The sequence below is a fragment of the Xenopus laevis genome, chromosome 1L, assembly GCF_017654675.1.
Source record: "Xenopus laevis strain J_2021 chromosome 1L, Xenopus_laevis_v10.1, whole genome shotgun sequence".
Lineage (NCBI taxonomy): Eukaryota > Metazoa > Chordata > Amphibia > Anura > Pipidae > Xenopus > Xenopus laevis.
Window position 1 is genome coordinate 190,256,770 of NC_054371.1, and position 16,794 is coordinate 190,273,563.

The 16,794-nt window shown below is 36.3% G+C and overlaps 1 long non-coding RNA gene across 1 annotated transcript; it reads left to right on the forward strand.

The window, feature by feature from the left end:
• The first annotated feature begins 2,629 nt into the window (after positions 1–2,629).
• On the forward strand, positions 2,630–16,265 carry LOC121401440. Its single transcript, XR_005966248.1, has 3 exons — positions 2,630–2,769; positions 14,074–14,198; positions 15,861–16,265. It is a non-coding gene; the product is annotated as an uncharacterized LOC121401440 (long non-coding RNA).
• Positions 16,266–16,794: the final 529 nt, after the last annotated feature.

Below are 16,794 nucleotides of genomic sequence, written 5' to 3' on the forward strand. Positions count from 1 at the left end.
TGTTTTAAAATGTTACACTGATAACCATGCATTATTCAAATGATATATTCAGTTTTTTTCCCCAAAATTTGTATCTTTTAGGAAGGTAATATACCAAAAAGAAATAGCATCAGCATGAGGGTCAAGAGATGACACTTACCTCAAGGACAAAGCAACACAGAAGTTGTTAACTACTTTTGCACTGTTGACCAAGCAACAGCATTGCTGATTATTTTGTGCTAAGCTCAAGAGAATGTGATAGCAACCATGATTAAATGTGACTGAAACAGTTATGCAAAACATCAAGCTGTTTTCTAAATCTACAGGGAGCAAAAAGTATATCTGCATACATATAGCACTACAAATGCAAACCATTAGAATGAATAATATTACCCAGAGGAAGTATGAATGCAAAACAAAATAGTTCCTAAACAGAGCACAGGCATCATCTTTTCATTGCCCTTTCACTAACAGTAACTTAAGTTCTTTTTTGTGAGACTACTAATATCTACTATTTTTATATACCAATTAATAAATAGTATGAAAAACATTTGCATTTTGTTATAATAACAGAGTTCCACATAGCTAGAGAGTATGTCAGTGATTCAGGGGAATTCATGGAACGGCATGCTGTTGTATCCTGAAAATTGCAAAATAGAATATTCCATGCTTCGTCTGTTTTATATATTCCAAAGGAGAAAAGTGCACTGGTGTCATCTCTCCTATTAAAGTGCTACTGGCGCAGTGATGTGTGTCTTTAGGTCTTTCCCCGCTTCACTTAGAATATTAATCATACAGATATGGGATCAGTTATCCAAAAACCCATTTTAACTTCTGGGTACCTGATTGGAATTAACGTGTATTGGAATAAAAGGCTGCTAGAAGTGATGAGTAAAACTGCCCCATTTTGCTTTGCTGAACAATTTTCAAAATTTGACCAAAATTTCCCCAAATGCATTGGAGTCAATGAACTTTTTTGCCATCTTTTTTGTCATGACAAATAAGCATTTTCTGTCATGTTTTCCCATGTGCCAAATACACGGAAATCAATGGACATTTGTCTTGGGGGCCCATTTACTTAGCTTGAGTGAAGGAATAGAATAAAAAAAACTTTGAATTTCGAATGTTTTTTTTGGCTACTTCGACCATCGAATTGGCTACTTTGACTACGACTTCGAATCGAACTAAAACTCGTTCGAATATTCGACCATTTGATAATCAAAGTACTGTCTCTTTAAAAAAACTTCGACCCCATACTTCGCCACCTAAAACCTACCGAGGTGCAATGTTAGCCTATGGGGAAGGTCCCCATAGGCTTCCTGGCAATATCGAAGAAAAATCGTTCGATCGATGGATTAAAATCCTTTGACTGATTTTTCGTTCGATCAAGCTATGTGCGGTAAATCCTTCGACTTCGATATTCAAAGTCGAAGGATTTACATTCGGCAGTCGAATATCGAGGGTAATTAACCCTCGATATTCGACCCTATGTAAATCTGCCCCTTGGTGTTTTTTCTCAAGCCAAATGCATCTGAGTCCATTTTTCCCAGTTTTTTTTCAGATGAACCAAAACATATGGCTTAATTTTAGTGTAGATTTGCATTACTGTTTGCCACTTGCAAAATGCAAATTTTGCTGTGAATCTGTATCAGGTGAAAAAATGCTTCTAGTGTTAATAGCGAAACAATAAAAGTTGTTCTCCGACCATAAGGAGAAAATTTGCTTTCTGTCATTGTACCACTTGATAATATGATGGCTGCTAAGAAGGGGATATAGATGGATGGCAGAAATGCCTTGTACAGGAGGAAATAGCTTATTATTATGATAATTTACTCATTATATAGTGCTGACATATTGCACATGATTGAAAATAGTCAATGTATTTACATCAGCTCCTGTGCCAGTTGGGATTACAGTTTAATGCCCCTATAACAGACATATGCATATACATTAGAGTGAGTTCGAACAGAACATAAGCCATTTAACCTGCATGTATTTGGGTTGTAGAAGGAAACCTGTGCAAGAGGAGAGCCATACAAATGCATACAAATGCCACACATATAGTGCCTAGTGATAAGGGAATTTATTCGCCAGGCATGGATTCGAGGCAAATTTCCACATTTCCACCTGCGAATTGTTTAGCGAAACTGCTGCAAAAAATCGCCGGCGAAAAAATTCACTGCAACGAAAAAGTCACTTGTAAAAATTGTAAAAAAATAATTTCGACGCCCATTGACTTTAATGAATTTCAACAAAAAAGTCATATAAAAATTGTCGCTCATATAGAAAAAATAATTTTGACTTCAATGTGTTTTGTGAATTTTTTGCCATTTCGCAAAGCAGATATAAAGCAGATTCTTTTGTTTTTCAGACTGCCAGTGGACCAATCTGCTATTGTCAGGGGGAAAAAAGCCTTACTTTGAATAAAACACCGGTGAATACCTACTTAAATTTGCCATGGGTTTTGCTGTCTCATCAGTGGAAAAGATATTCCCACTTCTGTCATATGAGTGGATTTCCACAGCATGTTAAAGTGCATATTTTATTTGCTCTATCATATTATACTGTAAACATGCGTCAGGGGCATAAAAATAGAGTATGCTGCATTAGATAAAAATGGAATTCAATGGGTACAGCCAGGAAGCACAAATTGTAATAAAATAGCTTGTGGGCTTAGATGCACTTAAACCTACGTCTTAAATGTGCATCAGACCATGATAGAAAGAGTCCTTGTTTATGAGCTGAAAATGCTGCTAAGAATTCCTTCCTATACGTGACCAGGACTCCCAAGTAAGTAAGCAAACACATTTATTTGTAGTTCTGCTAATTTGATCTCTGGATAAAAGGATCTCTGCTATTTATAGTCTATATTCATTTGGTTAGCACTCTAAATAAATATGTATTTATAGCAATACAAGGTTGTCAATCCTATCTGTTGCCCCCAGATACGGGGCAACAGATATTAGGGGTAACCCTAGGGTATGATGATGATCTCCAGGCTCATTGTAATTTCTATAAAAAATGCACTATATGTATTACTTTGTTCAATGAACAAGTTGCAACATAGACAATCAATATAGGTTCAAGTAAATAAATAGTAGCTTTTACTTAGAGATGTTAGACGCTGCTACTCTAAAATCCTACAGCCTACTAAGGCCAGACATCAGGGCTTTCTTATCTACCCAGTGGCGTAACTACCGGGGGAGCAGGAGGTGTGATTGGGCCAGGGCAGCATGCACGCCACTAGTTCCGGGCGGGGGCCCTGCTGCGCGTACAGGTAGATACAGCCTGCCCCCCCCCTCTAGTTACGTTGCTGTATCTACCTTTGGCCTGGGAAAAGCACTCCTCCAGAAGAAGTGACTTTTGATGTTTTACAGCCCCTAACATTTGATTATGCATAAACAATAGCATGCAACCCCCTGGCAATTCAAGTTACTGTACCTTTTTACAATACAATTTACAACAGTAAATAATGCAATTACATCACACACTCCCTACAGATGGCCTTCCTGTAATTCAGAGCTTTCTAAATAATGAGTTTTCAGCTTATGGATCCTATACCTATGTTTTACTATAAAGGCAAGGAACCTTGGTTTGTATGTTCGTCACACAAGGAACACACAGTACAACATGCATTTCAGAGTGCCAGATACATCATTTACAGTGGCTCTTATAAGGTCTTATAAGAACACAAAACACGCAAGGCTGTAATCCTTACATCAATAAACAGTTTTTTTTAACAAATCTGCCTGGAGGATTGCTCTTTGAGTGCCTGCTCTACAAACAAACACGGTGATGTATAGGTAGAAACTTGGTTTAGGGAGAAAAACTTGACTTTCCTAAAGTAACAACACACCAATGTCTTTGACCAGTGGTTCAGGGATAAGATTCCCATCCCTGTATCTGAAATCGTACTTTAATTTTACTTCTTTTCAGAGGAGTTGAGAAGAGGTTTATAGATTGTTAAATGGATAAACCCCAGGCCAGCTATAGTTTCCACAGTATATGCAGGACTCACAGATGGAGTAACTCTATATCATGTTTTAGGTGGCCCTGCACCAGGCTGCACAGTTGCTGAAGCTGCCTGTACTCCATACACTACATCATTTACTTATTTGTTTTTCATAATTCGGTATCAGTTCCCCAGGTTCGATACAGCATTGTATTGCCTATGAACATTATTGCAAAGTCTGGTTTATCTATCCCTGGGACAAAGCCATTCCACTTAGCACATTCCAGGTGCTGTAGGAAGGACTTTGAAAAGCAGCTGCTGAAATGATCACTGATAAAGCAATACTCATTAGTACACCCAAGGGCACTCATTACATTTTCAAGTGGTAAAAAAATGAGAATGTGCCTACAGCTCTACTTTACATCTTACACCAAAACTGGTAACTTAAACTGTGTATACAATGATGAGGAAAGATATTAACAGTCATTATACAATATATTGGCATAAAAGGTAAAACATAGACATACGGTATGACTGATTAGTAATCATTTAAGGAGAATGCCTTATATTTTGTGAAAAAAAAGTCAATGCAGAAGTGCTGCTAGATACAGTATACCAAAAATGCTTCCATACCTCCTTCACTTTTGTGCTCGTAGTGAGCAAATGCACCACCACCATTGTTTTCTCTCTTGCTCATCGCTTACACATATCTGCGTCATACAATGGCTTCCCTGTGTAATCAGCCATTGCCTTTTCTTCATCAGAAATGATAAATGATAAGAATGACTCTGTATTTAGACATTTGTTTGATGAATGTATTCAAGACTCAAGTGCACACCCAAGAATTACATTTTGAAGTTTTATCAGGTGGATATTTTGTAGTAGCAAAGGGATATATGTTTACTTAAAAACAGTGAAAGAAATGAAAGAAATATTCCGATGTGCCCTGAAGTCTAGCAGATTTGTAACTTGAGCTCTAGGATCTATAGTCAATAACCAGTGACCATTATTTCAGTAAATATCCATATGTTACCACTATGTATGATGATGTTTATGAAATACAGATCAGACACACTTTGTAATTAACAGACCCATGCAATATATATTTTTCATGTCTTTGCCTTAAAATGGTCAGATTTGTCAGTCCTAGGAAGCTATTACAGGCTCTTTGAAGCCTCTACCGCTTCAGTATTTTTAACACACTTTTTCCAGTTAACTATGCGTGTGATGGAAAACTATAATATAAAATGGCTGATCAATGAACATAACATAACTCAGTGTAGTGTAAATAATGTCATAAACAAACAGAGTATTGTTATGTGGTGACCTCTGTATTGATTTGCTTCAGCAGTATATAAAATAAGTGTCATTAGCAAAGGCTTTCAAGCTGAACCATGAATATTAAAAATCATTGCATTTTATCTCTTACTGTAATGACCAAAAATTATCTAATGATCAGCCAGATGAATTAGATTATGACTGTACAGTTCAGATTTAATGCGCATTGATCAGTCTCAGTAGTTTCTGGTGAGACATTTTACTTTCCTCTCCAATGGATAGTTTTTCAGTTCTCGGCTCTGCTGGTAGGGGGGTTAATGAACATCCTTGAATCCTTCAGTAATATCAAGACTATCAATCACGGGAAGCATTTCTGTAACAATGGGAAAGGGGTGCTACTGGGGTTTAGAGAAATGTGTTATAACTTTAAATACTTATACAGGTGGATGTACTTACTGTATATATTATGTAAAAGTACCACACAGCTTTATTTTATCCAACTAGAAGAGGCTTCAGAGCCAGAAAAATAAAGACATAGACACAGAAGAAATAGAAGACTGTAAAACGCGGCAGGAGATTTAATCAGAATCTTACCTCCTTACGTCTCTCCTCGTCTGATGACGCGCAGGTGCTTCCTCTGACGTCACCGGACAGGCACAAGTGAAATTTTGGAGCCAATTCTTCTTTAAAAGGTCCTGACTCCATTTTAACAGTGCCCAAGCTGGCTACTGTTTACAGATCCTGCCAAAGCGTTTTTACTGTTTGCAAAATCCTGGTTTTTGACTTCTGCCTGTTTTTTTACTCCAATTTCTGCCACCTGCCTTGACCATTTTGCCCGTTTTTGACTACTCTTTGCCTAATCGTTGCCGGTGATAGTTTGTTAGCCAGCACTCACCACTTTTCACTTCTTTTCTGTAAGGCAGTGCAAGTGTCCAGTGGTCCACTTCCCACCCAACTTGATAAAACTCCAATTTATGACAGCACCATGCAATGGTTCCAAAGTTTAAAAGGCCTTTATTGAAGACATGGCTTCTTGATCTGTAACAAACAAAATGTTTCAGGCCTATTCCCAGCCCTTTGTCAAGTTTGTCTAATGCTTGCCGGTGCCTCTTTATGGACTTGTTATTATTTTACTCACTAATTCCTTGTTGGTTCCGCAGCAGAAAGCCCGGGGCCCCAAAAGTGCGTTGGTGAACACCGGAATCCACAGGGGTTTTCCTGTGCATCTGAGTGTACCTGCTGTTTTCAAGGTTCTAAGAGACGAGTACGTTACAAAGACATTTTAGTAATAATATCAGCCAAAACAATGAAGCGGTGTATGATTGTTAATTGATATGTTATCTAAGCAGCCCAAAAGGCAACTCTTGCTTATAATAATTAAATTAAAATGTAATTAAAAAGTAGAACTATGCACTAGTGATGAGAAAGTAAAACTGCCCTGTTTCACAGTGCCAAAACATTTCCAAAACAGCAAAATAAAATCACAAAATTGTGAAATTTCTCAATGGTCAATGAATGTTTTTTCACATCTTTTTCTCCATGTGAAAAACTTTTTTTCCCAGCAAAATAAATGCATGGCAAAATTCTAGAGCAGGCTGGTAAAAATGTGAATTTTGGCATAAATCTGTATCATCTAAATAAATTGACTCATCCCTACTACACACTAACAACCACTGAAACCTTGAGTGGCCATTAAACTATGAAAAAATGTGACCGCATCAGAGCTCACCCGGTTGTTCTTCCAGGCGCTGCCATCGCGAGACGCCGGCAACTCCACACCAGCACAACTCTTTAGCACTAGAGAATCCCGCTTATAGGGCACATCCATTAGAGGGCACAGACTGTATCTTCAAAAAGTCAGCTTTATTATTGCACACTCAGTGGTATAAACATAATGAAACCCACTGCATTATGTTCATACCACTGAGTGTGCACTAATAAAGCTGATTTTTGAAAATACAGTCTGTGCCCTCCAATGGATTTCCAGAACAGCGCCTATGGAAGCGGAATTCTCTAGTGCCCATAAACAGATACACCAGATGGTCGTGCAGATATCAGGACACTACACTGCCCCAATGACTCTCAGGGGTTTATTATACAGGTGATGGAAACTTTAAAAAACGATATATACTTTGGAAAACTATATATGCAGTATTAACAACCTATGTGATCACTATAGATAGATAGATAGAGAGAGAGAGAGAGAGAGAGATAGAGAGATAGAGAGAGAGAGAGAGAGAGAGATAGAGAGATAGATAGAGAGAGAGAGAGAGAGAGAGAGAGAGAGAGAGAGAGAGAGAGAGAGAGAGAGAGAGAGAGAGAGAGAGAGAGAGAGAGAGAGAGAGAGATAGATAGATAGATAGATAGATAGATAGATAGATAGATAGATAGATATTTTTTTCAATAGGGAGTTATTCCCTTACTGAAGGGGCTTATTCCCTTGACTGACATTTATCAGCTCATCACAGAACTGTAATCAAGATTAAAATACACAGTAACAAACATTTATATGTTTCACTTTTTAACAAGTTCACAGTTATAAAGAGAAATTCTTATATTTATTCCCAATTACTGCTGCTATTACCATATAAATTGGAACTTATTTGTCATTTACTGTAGTTATTTTCATACTGTAGACAGGCATTAAGGGACACGCTATCAAAGAAATTTGAATTGCTACCCTCTTTTGTTTTCATGACTTTTTATTGCAGGCCAAATATATCAGATTAGAGGTTTTCATTTAGCTAATTTCCTTGTGCACATTAGACCTAATTAGGTTGTTTCAGTCATAAGTTATCCTTAATTACCTGTAAAATATCCCATTTACATTTGCAATTTATAGTTTTGTAAGAAGATTGAGTAATATAAGAAACATGATTGTAATTTGCATATGCAAATCAAGTGAATATTAATTACCCCAACTTTTCTTGGAACCTTAATGAAGCAGCATTTAGAATCATACCTACCTGATTATTGCTGAATGATATTAGATTAAATTCCCCAATGAATTGTACCAGTATGCCGTCTTCTTCCAATATATTTAAAACTGCATAGGACTTTTAACGTTTAAATGTTACCTTCTACCAAGCATCAATGTCCATGTTAGCTTTTATTATCCACTGATAATTTGACACATTATTTACCATTATTATAACTGCAATTTTTACTACTGTTTTGCAGAATGTATTTTGGCTAATCTACAGTCAATGTTAAAAGGTCAATAATGCAAATCTAGTTCAACCTTTTATTAACCTCAGCAGTGGCACTGAAAAATAAATGATAGACAAATGACTTGGGGACACATTACGGTAACTATGGAAAATAAATCTTGTTGCGAGTTACCTACGGTATATATTGTGGGGAAAGGCCTGTCAGCTCAGTGACGTAGTTGGTAAAACAAATGGTGGGTTTTTACTATTAGAAAAACCACAAAAAGAAAACTTTCTAAAATATAAAGTAGGTCGCTTATTGACATCTGTATGGTGGTGCAAAATGTTCACAAGCAAGTCAGATTCACTTCAAAGTTAAAGGGGTAGTTCACAATTAAGTTGACTTTTAGTTTGTTATAGAATGAATAATTCTATAATTTGAATTGGCCTTTTGTTTTCTTTTTTATCTTTTTTGAATCATTTCTGCTGACTCTTTCCAGCTTTTAAATGGGGGTCTAAAAAAAACAAATGCTCTGTAAGGCTACACATGTATTGTTCTTGCTGCTTTTAATTAATTATCGTTCTATTCAGGCCTCTCCTATTCATATTCCAGCATTTTCTTCAAATCAATGCATGGTTGCTAGAGTCATTTTAACCATAGCAATCAGATTGCTGAAATTGTAAATTTGAGAGATGTCAAATAAAAAGCTAAATAACTCAAACCACAAATTAAAAAAAGAAAATCCATTTTAAATTGTCTCAGATTATCACTCTCTACATTATACTAAAAGTTCATTTAAAGGGGAACTATTGCGAAAATGGAAATTTAATATAAGCTTCAGCATACCGAAATAAGAAACACAATCAATTAAAAGAAAATACAATCAATTCTGTACCATTTCTGAAATAATCAAGTTTATCTTCACTATTCCTATCTCAGCATCTGTTTCTCCTCTTTCTATCTTCATTCAGGAGTTGAGTGTCAGATGAATGATCCAATATATCTTATAGGAGGGCTCCTTTTCCCTAGAAGATGGAGCTCACTCTAAATGACCAGACATCATGTCTCTCTACATGCAGAATTTGTGCAAAAGGCAGTTATTTTGTTAGATTTTGCTTGTGCTGGAATCAGTTATTTGAGTGAGCTCTAATACATCAGCTAGGAAAGGAAGCCCCCCTATAAGATATATTGGATCATTCATCTGACACCCAACTGCTGCATGAAAACAGAATGAAGAGAAACAGATGCTGAGAGAGGAATAGTGAATATAAACTTGATTATTTCAGAAACAATGCAGAATTTTTAATTTATTATATTTATAAAAGTTTCTTACTTCAGTATGAGGAAGCTAATATTAAAATTGTATTTTCGTGATAGTTCCCCTTAAAAGATAAACAAGCACTTTGAATGAGAATCATTGTTAACTCATTATATTCATCTATGACCACCTATACTATAGTATTTTTGAAGACCAATCACTTCAAAACACGTGAATTCAGTATACTCATTCTAATAGTGAAGTGTTTGCTCTGTGCCATTTTAGGGGGCAAAGAAAAAAAATTTATATTTGTGTAAGAGGAAATATCCTATATGTTTTCATACTGATATTTTAATAGCTTAGATGTAAAGTGGCAGAAGAAGTTACTGGGTCCCATAGCTAAATCATACTAAAACTTATCAATCCATTTTCCACTAGGTCCATGATATCTCAATGCCCCCCAGTGCCATCAAGTTTGCTTTCTTTCTAGTTAACTCTACTATGAAAGTGTTCCTGACTCAACTGGGAGTTGTAACTGTGCCTATTATGAAATAACTGGATGTAGAGTCCCAGAAAGTGTTAGCAAGTAGGGGGTTATTTATCCAAGTCCGAATTTATCTCAATATTTTCTGAAAAAAACTAAGACCAAATCCGCACAGGTTTTCTGGGCTTATTTATTAATACACTTTCCCCGAAATTTTTGTTTGCATGAAAAAATCATGAAAAATCCGATTTTCACGTTTTTTTTTTTTCATCTGATTTTTAAAGGAGAAGTAAAGTTAAAAAACGATACCTATTTCTTTCTGTTTACCAGCAGCCCCCCTCCTGAAACGCCATATTAAAAAGTGTCTATTTAGTAGTGGCTTTGTGTACCCTTGTTCGTTAGTTTCTCCACCATTCAAACTTTGGCGCTGCCATTTTCCATTCGGTACCTCACTTCCACCTCTACTGTACTGCGCATGCGCCTCAATTCAGACTGACAGCCTCTAAACAAGGAGGCATTAAAACAAAGTTAAAATAAAGGCTTCTTTTTAATTTGCGCTGTTTTCCTTTTATTAAACATGTATTTAGACAGACCTCTGTCAGACAGACCAAAAACGCTGGGAATATTTAGCCGACCTCTGTTGCTCAGCTCCTGTGCTCACTGCCAAGCTGTAAATTAAAACCGGAGTGAGCGCAGGAGCATGTAAGCTTCAACAGGGAAGAAGCATCGCGATTGGCGGTTGAGTGAAAGCAGGCGGGGGCAGAGGTCAGGAATGAGGAAAGGCTAAATCACGTGCCTGCAACGTCAGCTCTTCAAAGGAAAGCCACAATATACTCATGTGCATGTGCAGGGCACTGCTGTGAATGATTGCGCATGCGTGTGCCCTAATAGGACTCGTTTTTGGACTGCAGCCAGGGAATGCTTCCATATACAGCTTTGAGCTTTTTTAAAAAACGATGACAGCACAAACCTTAGTAGAAAAACGAATGAGGGAATGCTTACTGGTAAGGATACTTTTATTTCATGGTCAGCAGTTAGAGCTTTATTTGATTTTTGACTTTACTTCTCCTTTAAGATTTTTCGGATTTTTCACCCGAAAACTCAGAATTTTGTCCGAAAACTTCGGGGTATTGCCAAAAACCCAGCACACATCAAAAAATCATTGGGACTTCTCCCATTGACTTATATGCAACCTCGACAGGTCTGAGATGCCGGATTTTCGGATTTGGACTTTTCCATCCTCAGGGTTTAATAAATTAGAAAAAAATTGTGATTTTTTTAAAATTCAGATTTTATAAAAAAAAAAGTATGAATTTTTTGTGATTTTTGCATTCTGAGTTTAGTAAATACCCCCCTAAAACTACAAGCAGAGTCAAAACAAAATGAAAATATGATATTGTATCTCTTTAAAAATGAGGCACAGTTAGAGCTTTATTTGATTTTTGACTTTACTTCTCCTTTAAGATTTTTCGGATTTTTCACCCGAAAACTCCGAATTTTGTCCGAAAACTTCGGGGTATTGCCAAAAACCCAGCACACATCAAAAAATCATTGGGACTTCTCCCATTGACTTATATGCAACCTCGACAGGTCTGAGATGCCGGATTTTCGGATTTGGACTTTTCCATCCTCAGGGTTTAATAAATTAGAAAAAAATTGTGATTTTTTTAAAATTCAGATTTTATAAAAAAAAAAGTATGAATTTTTTGTGATTTTTGCATTCTGAGTTTAGTAAATACACCCCTAAAACTACAAGCAGAGTCAAAACAAAATGAAAATATGATATTGTATCTCTTTAAAAATGAGGCACAGTGGTACGAAACACTTCAAATAAAAGAAACAGTAGAATGAAAGAGAAGAAATATATTTTAGTGTTCTATTTTAGTATGATGTGATCTTAGTATCTATTAATTTTGAGTACAATAATGTTTATCTGTTTTATAAATAGAATCTGACCAAATACCAACAGTGTAAATTTGTCAAAGATGTTTCGGCTGTTACATTTACTTGCCTTGAAGGTAGCTTGCTGTGAAAAATAGAATTAAATACAATATGGAGAATTTCATTTATGTAATGCATTATGCCAACAACTTTAATAGAATTGCTAAGTGAATAGCAAACTGTGATAGCTGAGAACAATTGAGAACAACACAAAGGCAAGTGTTTAGGATGGTTGAAATATTTTTGCATAGCGGAATGAATTTAATGCCAAATAGAACAAAGATGCGTTTGTGAAATTATAAAGAATTGTTGCAGCCCCAGCTACAAACAATATCATCATCTCTCTTAGGGTTGGATGGATCTACATACTACATCTTTGTCTCCCTTATTGTCTTGCTTCTATTGATTATATTGGAAAAACAACAAGTGTCACAGTCTCCCACACAACTCTCTTTCGTCTTTTGATAAAGTGCCAAGCCTTTTCTAAATTACTGGTTGCATTATATGGCTCATATGTACTACTGATTCATCCTTGTTATTAGAGAATTTTTAGTATAGTTATTATTGTTTGCACAGCTTCTCCTAACTCATAACACTGGAGCTTTTGTAATTGGACAACAAAGCATAGCTGTTCCAAAATCAATACTAGAAAAATTTGAACATAATTTAAACACTGTTATGATGCCTTTAGTTTTCATGGTTTATTGATCATTTTGAGTCTGAAAACAGTTGTTTTTAACTGTCCCTATGACACCTCACTAGGATCCCAGAGATCTGATGTTTTCTGACATTCTTTCTTTCCATTATCTGATTTATTTGTAAGAAAGTGTTGCTGCTGTTTGATTATTCTGACTGCCATACTGTGATTGTGAGGTCATATTGCTCAAACATACTCTGGCTTAACGCACATTTTACATCCTGTAACATTTTCTCTGCATTATCAAGCTTCTCCAGTACATTTTGTAGCTTCCACTGCACAAACTTTCTTTTTAACAGCAAAATCTGAGTTTGAAACAATAATCTTAAATCTTTTTTAAAGCTGTTTTTTAGCAAACATCTAATGCATAATGCAATGCATCATCTTATATATCAAATATTTTTATTGTTTATATGGTCCAGAAGAAAATGCAAGAAGTATGAATGGATTTAATATATTACTTTCTACACCTATAACAGATATGTGATTGATGCATTCTACAATCCATATCCAGCTGTGGGTTTATGCCAGAACAAAACAAATGTGTAGGTAGTCACACACAATGGCTGGACTTTTTTTAAGCTTTTCAAGCTTTTCAACTTGTAGCACTCAAATCTGGTGAAACTGCAGACAAATAAAAAGTGTGGTTGGCCAGTTACTTATGGTGTGTGGTATATGGGCTTATGGGGGGTGCAACTAATGATCTGAAAATCCAAATGCAACTAATTCCACATGATTGATTAGTAAAAATAATAATGTATCTGACCACCATTCTTTGCATGCCCTGTATTGCACATGATACTGACTTTTCCAGCAAATGGACGGCTAGGCAATCAGAATAGTATAACGTCAACATTTAGAGCTAATTTTGACTACTATAAATTAACATTGTTTTTAAGAGGAAAGCTGTAAGATTACAGTTTATGTGAGATAAGCAATGTTGAGATCTTTTAGCTAATCAAGCTACTTATAGCCTTCAAGAAGCAGAAAAGGAGAGAAGCTGCTAAACAGGAGCAGGGGGTTGAACACTGCAGTGTTACTATTTGAGAGCTTGATTGTGAGCAGTGATGAGCGAAGTTGTCCCTTTTAGCTTTGCTGAAGAATTCAAAGTCAATTTTTTTGTCAATGGGCATTTTTTCTTATGGTGACTTTCTCTGCAACCGTTTTGTCTTGGTGGTAATTTTGTTGCCATGAAATTTTTTGTGGTGGATCTTTGTCGCAGTTTCACAAAAAAATTTGACAATGGCGAAGTGAGGAACTTTGCCACAAAGCTATGCCTGGCTCATCACTAATTGTGAGTCTCTGTATTAATGTTTATCTGATCTCCTTTGCAGGTAACTTGAAGAGAGTTGTGATGCTGAAGACAACCTGTAGCTACAGAATGTGGTTGCCTTTTCTGATAAAGAAGAAATTATGGGACAAGACAAGATTTCAGGATAAACCTAAACCCTGACAAGAGGTAGAGTGGATATAGTCAGGATGGAGGAGAAACATGTATATGGAGAGATGTGTTATTAATGGAGACTGAGAAAAACAGTCACTGTAAAGAGAGATTGGGATGAGTGGCAGAGAAGAAGAATATTTGCCAAAATGATAAAGAGTGCTTGACAAGGCTGGAACAGGCATTTTTACTTGAGAGGGGCAAAGGCAGAGAGGTACTGTAGAAAGGCCGAGTGAACCAGGCAATCAGTATGAACAGTTGTCAATATCTATGGGACTAACAAATATGTAATCCAGACAACAGTCCAATTCACATATATAATCAGCAGTTATTGCACAGGGGGGTGAAAGTGGCAGAAAACATATAGGCTGGAGAGCCTGAAAATCCAGGCCAGATCCCAAATTTCCAAACAGGTTAACACAAATGAGTGCCCTAATTCATGCTCATAGACTAGATCTGTGGAAATTAAAAAGTAAATCTTACCACCTGTAAAGTTAAATATATTTCTTCATAAATTATACATTATTGGTCAATAAGGGTGATCTCTAATTCCATCCTATGTGTTAGGCCCCTTTAGAAGCAAATGCTGGCTCAAAGGAGAAAGCTTTACTCTATTAAGCAGCGTTTTTTTAATAAATGGGGCATCCACTCAAAGCCTGATAGGATAGGGTGAAACAATTAGACTTACATTAAAAATTTCTGCCATTTGTGCCGTTTGCCACCTAACACTGTCTAAAGCCTACCTGCTGATTTTCTCGGACTAACATTGCCAAAATCCTCATGTAGAACCCAAGGGGGGTTGACATTTTGGAGTTCCCTATAGACTTCATACATGCAACCAGATGAGTGGGGTAATGAACAATAAAAATGGTACTCAAGAGGCAAATTTTGTTTTATGTCACTGCTAGACAAATAAGAGATAAATAAATATAACAGTAGGAACCAATGGGAAACCAAACCTCAAATTGTGAAGTGGAGTAGGAGGATTATCTTCCGCAAGATCTTTTGGACCCCCAACCGCACCACAGCCCTTCATCAAGCAATGTTTTTCACTTCAGTTTTTATCTACCTATGCAATATACTAATTAATAGATAAGGTTGAATGGATAAAGGTTAAGGTAAGGAATTTTTGTAAAAGACCAGAGCCATGCTGTCATTTGTATAAAGCATATTAAGTTAGGAGGTGCACACCCAGTAAATAAGTATGAGGTGCAAATCGTAAGGAGGTTCCCATTAAAAGTCTCCAAAAATAGTAGCCAAAAATTCAAAAGATCGATATCTGCCTCGACGTATCTGTTTGTAAGCACCCCTTTCTTATAAGGTATACATTTTGAGGTGTACAGAATTGATTCTTAGAGTTCCTTTTGGGGATGGCTCATCTAGGTTTATTTGACTTTTTTTGTATATTCAGCTTTAGATAGACTTACATCTCATCCTGACTGACGGTATATATTAAAATAATCATTGATTGGTTCTGGTTCTGGTTTTATTACTGGTTGGTATTGATTCATATATATGGGTTTTACTTTATGTTAAGGGCATTGCTCATTTATGTTGATGACACTATATGTATTCCTAAAGTTAGCCTTTGTCTATTAGATATATTGATATCCCAAGATTATATGTAATTGATTGACTTTTTGGTCTCTATTTCATTTTATAAATTTGACATAACCACAGATACAAGTGCTATGAATGAATAGGAGGCATGGTGGAACACATTTGCATTCTAAGACACAACCCACAATACATCGATCCGCACCTACAGCTCAAGGAGGAAGCGTAAGTAACGTCAGATTTCTACCATCGAGGATTGGATGTAATCTCTGCCACGAACGCCACAACCGAAGTGGAAGGAGGATGCAATGCATATGCGTTCCAATACACTTTGTTCTGTACCTTCAGTCTATGAAGGAAGTGGAAATCATGCTGTAATTTGTAGACTGAAGAAGGTCCAACAATACCTCCACAGTAGTAGTATCATTATCTACAGTAACAACATAATTTAACTTTGATCACCAAGAATGTAGTAGTAGTCATAGTATTTTCCTTATTTATTACATCATCAGCAGCATCATTTTACAATATGACTACCATATGATTACCAAAGACATAACTGATCCATTAGCAGCTGCACATGACTGCTAATGACAGGATTACTGAGTCTTACTTGTCAAGGGAAGAACACATCACATACTACACTTACCAATGTGAAAACTGCCATATAGATACAGGAGCAATGCTTTATATTGTATATCCTAGCAGTGTGCATCCACCTTTATCTGTTAAAAAGCAATCATAATATAGGTCTGTATTAGTGATCCTTGATTGTACAATTGGAGGTGGGCAGAAGCAATAGGCTCACCTGCTAGTTGATGTCTCCTGAAGTTACCATACTATCTCTCCCACAACCCAAGCAGGTATCAAAGACGTTGTTCAAAGACGTTGACCTACGCAACTTTCTCATTTTTATTCAATAATAAATGTGATGGTTTCCAGATGTTCCTCTGTGACTTATTTTTTAAAATATACAAGTGCAGCTTTTAATCGTTGTTATATTTAAGAATTGTAAGTTTCAGCCAAAATGAGGTTCTTTTCTGCTAATAGAAATATT